Genomic DNA, 6,000 nt, shown 5'->3' with positions numbered 1-6,000 from the left:
TTTCTTCTCGATGCTCCGGTCTCGCCTTCTGAGCTTTTTGGTACCTCCATCGAGATGGTGGTCGGGAAGTTCAGGGAGGCAAGGGCGCGCTCAGCGGCCTTTAAATCCTTCATTCCACGAAGGTCCAGGTCCGAGCCCGAGCAACTCAGGGGTCCTGGCTCATCTCGATCTGAGGGTCGTAGAGGGGCGCAGAAGGCTAGTGTTGCGGCTCGCGCTCCTCCCCCGCCTAAGGGCAGGGGCAAGAGGAACCGCGGGTCACGGAGCGGTAAGCAGGGTCTGAGGGACGTGATTCGGACGAGGCAGCGTCCTCGCCCGGGTCAGAGCGGTAGTATGACCTAGTAGCTCCGGATGTTTTTAACCTCTGTTTTTAACCTCTGTTTTTTGTCCTCCCCTGCCTAATTCCCCTGTAGCCACCAGCTTCCACCTGATCGAGGTTAGGTGGACGGTCTCTCACATAACAGTCTCCTTCTGGACCTATGATGTTTTGGTTGGTTCTATGTTCATAGCAACCGCCTTACTGACGGTCTGGACCAGAAGGGGGCGCCCCGCAGCGGGACTCCAGTACAGGAGGGTGGGTGAGTAGGTAACCCTTGCTCTACCTGTTTATGGACGTTATGTTGCTGGTGGTTATATGTCTACTAACAATCTCTGTGAGTTTCCTTACAGTAGCTAGGTGGCCAAAGAATTGGCACAGCACTGCAGGGAATTCCATAGATGTCCGGCTAGAGGACGCAGTGTCTCGTTCCCTCTCAGGGAACCATGGTTACATTCGTAACCTGAGACGTTCCCTTTCAAGGGAACTTCGAACTGCGTCCTCTGAGGGGCCGCCTGGCGAGGTGATGCTCCCCTCGCCTAGAAAAGAGGGTTGGAGCTCACCGCTCCCGTGCGATCCAGCGCCTCTGCGATGCTTGGGAACCTCTCTGTACACACGCTTGCCTGTGTACTTTCTCAAAGCCACATAAGTGGTAAGTGTGCACGCAAGACTCTGCGCACTTTCTGAAATCCACATAAAGTGGTAAGTGTGCACGCAAGACTCTGCGCACTTTCTAAAATCCTGTATGGTAAGGGTTACGCGCTCCGCTTCGTTCCCTTTCTTGGGATGATTCGCCCCCGGTGTTCCTTGGGCTTCATCCAACCAGTGTGTATTTGTTATGCACCTCAAGCATCGCTTCCCTCAACATGAGGGGCTGGGTGGTCTCCCTGGAGATTTGGCTCCCACATACTGTGCGTCTCCACTAAATAGCATATTGTGGTTTTCAGATAGTAGGCTTCACCAGGTCTCTCTGAAGGTGAGCTCCCACGTTCGGTGGTCGCCAGGTAGTAGGCCTCACCAGGCCTCCCTGGAGATTTAGCTCCCACATACTATGCGTTTCCACGGAATAGCATGTTGTGGCTTTTTTCAGATAGTAGGCTTCACCAGGTCTCTCTGAAGACGAGCTCCCACATACTGTGGTTGCCAGGTAGTAGGCCTCACCAGGCCTCCCTGGAGATTTAGCTCCCACATATTGTGCGTTCCACTAAATAGCACATTGTGGTTTTCAGATAGTAGGCTTCATCAGGTCTCTCTGAAGACGAGCTCCCACATACTGTGGTTGCCAGGTGGTAGGCCTCACCAGGCCTCCCTGGAGATTTAGCTCCCACATATTGTGCGTTCCACTAAATAGCACATTGTGGTTTTCAGATAGTAGGCTTCATCAGGTCTCTCTGAAGACGAGCTCCCACATACTGTGGTTGCCAGGTGGTAGGCCTCACCAGGCCTCCCTGGAGATTTAGCTCCCACATACTGTGCGTTTCATAAAGAAAATACGAGCTCCCCCGATTTGTGGATGTCAGGTGGTAGGCCTCACCAAGCCTCCCTGGAGTTGAGTTCCATATTGCTTTCAGTTTCCACTGAGGTGGTTATCTGGTAACAGATAGTAAGCCTCTCTAGGCCTCTCTGTAGATGAACTCCCACATATTGTGGTTATCAGGTAGCAGGCTTCACAGGCCTCTCTGAATGTGAGCTCCCACATACTGTGGTTGTCAGGTAACCTTTCAGTACACACGCTTGCCTGTGTACTTTCTCAAATCCACGTAAAGTGGTAAGTGTGCACGCAAGACTCTGCGCACTTTCTGAAATCCACGTAAAGTGGTAAGTGTGCACGCAAGACTCTGCGCACTTTCTAAAATCCTGTATGGTAAGGGTTACGCGCTCCACTTCGTTCCCTTTCTCGGGATGATTCGCCCCGGTGTTCCTTGGGCTTCATCCAACCGGTGTGTACTTATTGTACACCCCAAGCCCCCTCAACTTGGGGGGGCTGTGTGGGCAATTCTCGGGTAGTTCAGCAGCACCCCCCTTTTCTGAAAGGGTCACCTATGAGCATGCTGCTCGGAGCTCGGAGTCTTCCTCTCTTGGGAGACTGATTCCCGGTTCTTCAGAGCGCTCCAGTACCACATACTGTTTGAGACGCTCTGTGAGAGCAGGCATCCTGCTGAGGCAGGGGCTGAGGCCTCCAATTGCTCTGCTCCCGGGCCATTCTTCTACGAGCTGCTCTGACAGAGTCCCACGAGAACCCCTCCTTAGAACAGTATTTTAAATCCATGTTATGGTAAGTGTGCACGGGAGTCTTTGCGCACTTTCTAAAATCCACATTTTGGTAAGTTTGCACGCTAGTCTCTGCGTTCTTTCTAAAATCCCTAGATGGTAAGGGCTTCGCGCTGCTGCTTCGTGCCCTTTTCTTGAGTTGGTTTAAGCCCCGTTCATCTTGGGCACCACTCCACCTAGGTATCCTCGGATACCTATCTAGAACAGGGCGCCGCTACTAGAGTGCTGTAGGGACAGCCCTTTCGGCAGGTTTTTGCGAAAGCTAGCAGTAGCCCCTGTGTGACAGGCAAAGACTTGGTAGAGGAAAGTGCCAGGCTCTTAGCCGTATCCCTTTAAAGGAATCTCCGTGATTCCAAGCCTTTAGCTCTACCCCGGGCCAAGGCCCTACAGGATAAGTTGGGTATGTAGCTTAGGCCTTTGGCCGTAAGGGATAATGTCATAAGGCAGCCGTCAGACCGTCCCAGGGGCGACTCCCGGTGAAGAGAAAAGCGGTAGAGTTGGTACTTAGTGTTTGCCATGATTCTGGTCTGCACTCCCCTCAGCATGGCGGCGTGGGTATACTGTTCCCCATAGTGTCCCCTCAGAGGACGCAGTTCGAAGTTCCCTTGAAAGGGAACGTCTCAGGTTACGAATGTAACCATGGTTCCCTGAGAGGGAACGAGACACTGCGTCCTCTAGCTCCCTGCCATGCTTCGGACGCAAGCTTCACGAAGAAGATAGTGACGGGTCCTACGGGCGCGTATTTATAGTCGCGCTGGTAGTGACGTCAGAGGCTGTCGCCGGCCAACACGTTGGCGTTTTTCAAAGTATGCTTCAGACACGGGTCACGACGAGGTGTTCCCCATAGTGTCCCCTCAGAGGACGCAGTGTCTCGTTCCCTCTCAGGGAACCATGGTTACATTCGTAACCTGAGACGTTAATGACTAAATTTTCATTTTGTGGTGGAGTATCCCTTTAAATTGATTCAAAAGATTCGAGTCGCTGGGATGAATCAAAATCCTTCCACCTGAGCAACATGAGTGAATCATTTACTGCTGAATGATTCAGCTCTGACTCATGCTCAGATTCTCATTCATCGAAAACAACTGATTCAAAAGAGTTAATCATTTCCGAATTAAATGGGCTTCCTTTGACGCAGTACAATGTAAACATGTTTTTATTGCTGAAATATTATCAAAGTGTTACATTTTATTGCTTTACATGCAACACGGTACTTAATGTATATAGTTCACAGTAGCTGAAAAAAACATTTGATAAAAGCTACACTGATTAAAACCATCAGCCTTTTGCTCTAAAAAGTTAAAAGAATGCTATTAGCAACACCATATGTAAAAAAACACCATGTATAAAAAATAAAATAGATAACCTTACAAGTTGTATTACTGGTTGCTCAAACACAAACCAGTGACAAATTTAATATTTTGTAAAAAGTGAAACAATAAAATTTTTACCATACACAATCAATGCTTAAAACAGTCAGTGAAATAATAATGCTTCATATTGTTTACTGTTGAGCAAACTAATGACCAATACAACATAATCAGCCAGGTCTGGCCTTGACGGATCTTGTAGGCTACAGAAGGCAATGTGAGGACAGGAAAGAGGCTGGTTCCCCCGAAATGATGTTGAGCAGATGAAAGATAGAAGTAACTCATTGTGATATTCATCATTACATTCAACACCCGAGGGGTCCAGCCAATCCCAGTTCTTGTCAAACATGTAATTCATACAAAAAGTACAACGCTCCTGAAACATCAATTCATATTCATTTGAGATTCATGGAATCTTTTCCCCCAGCATTTACAACTATACTATATAAATCATTCATGCGAAAATGCTGATTGCAAAAGAGAGAACCAGAATTTAAACTGATATATGATACAGAATAGGCCTCTCCATAAATGTCAATAATACACTCTGTACAAATCCACACTTTTGCAGTCTGCACGGTGTAGGTGAGACTCATGCAGGTGTCAGATTTCATGTGGAACGTCAGCCAATGAGACATTCACATCACGGCTCTGTCAAATGCACACAGGGTTAAGACAGCCAGGAAGTTCCTATTCTGCCAGGAAGGTTGACAAAGGAGCTCATGTAAGAATAGAGACAGTCATAAGCACAAGTGAATGATACCTCCAGCAGAGGACTACAATTTGGTAAGTGGGATTGTTTTCTTCACAGCTTCTTAAAGCACGGCAGGAGTAGTTGTCTCCAAAGTAAGTAGGGCTTTTCATTTCTCTTTATTAAAACATTTAGGTTACCTCAGAAAAATGAAGAATGGTAGCCTATCTCTTGAATTAAAACAGTTTTCATACATATATTTCTATGATATGCAATACAGAGTAAATGGAGGCATGCTACAATAATAATAAATGTCTGACAGCATGTTTACAGGCTACTGCGAATTCATTTGTGGCTACTTTGCAGAAACCTGCAGGTGCTCAAAGTACTGCTAGAGATTGCATCACATGCCAGGATGTATATTAAATGTGCAATCAGGCAACATGAATGCTCAAATAATGAAGTCTTAGTTCACAGAGTTAAAATTAGTCAGATGTTACATTGCTGACAGTCAGTGGTCTCTGTGACTGTTAACAGTTTCCACATGCTTTCTATGTCCAAACCATTGCTTTAAACATGCGTGTCAGTATCAGCTTACTGGTCTCAGTTTTAACCAGTGTTTTACATATTGCATGGATTTATGTTTGATTTTTCTGTCAAAGATTGACAAATCTATCTAGTAAAAACAGCAACATGGGGAACTTCTCCCATGTCAGTAGGCGTTAAAACAGAAACAATTTCATCCTCTTTTTTTTTAATTTTTTTTTTATTCCCTGTATATGTTTCCACTGGACATGGTGGTGCAACTCCAAAAGCTCCTCTGTGTGTGTGTGTGTGTGTGTGTGTTTGGGATGCGTTAAACTGCTCGACTTAACAGTGGAGCTTTGAGAATTTCTTTTAAATTCTAGTTGCTGAAAGAGGTAAAGACTTGCTATCACACTTGGAGATTTTAACACTTGTTATCAAGGAAATCTAGAGATGCTTTCAGAAGTGTGCGCGGGAAATGCATTTCACACTCAACACAGATGTGCTGTTTGGCACATGCGCCTAATACAGATATATGCATTTTGTCATTAAGAGCATGTATATTGTTATTATCATCATTTAATTTTATGCATGTATCCTTCAGGAGGAATTTTAGATATGACTTTGATATGACCCTGGTCTGCGCTCAGTTTCCAAATGTTTAATGCATGAAACTCACATATTGACAGCTTTCACTTATTAGTGCATCAATCTAAAAATAATTCACAGTACAGTGGCACATTTAAAGCTTTTATGGTTTCATTTCGCTGCTAAACATTACTCCCCCACATAAGATTCCCTTTTAGGTTCTGCTTCAGCAGGTGAAGTGA

Source organism: Carassius carassius, chromosome 28 (assembly GCF_963082965.1).
Source record: "Carassius carassius chromosome 28, fCarCar2.1, whole genome shotgun sequence".
NCBI lineage: Eukaryota > Metazoa > Chordata > Actinopteri > Cypriniformes > Cyprinidae > Carassius > Carassius carassius.
The sequence above is the reverse complement of the archived record's forward strand: the minus strand, read 5'-3'. Positions refer to the sequence as shown.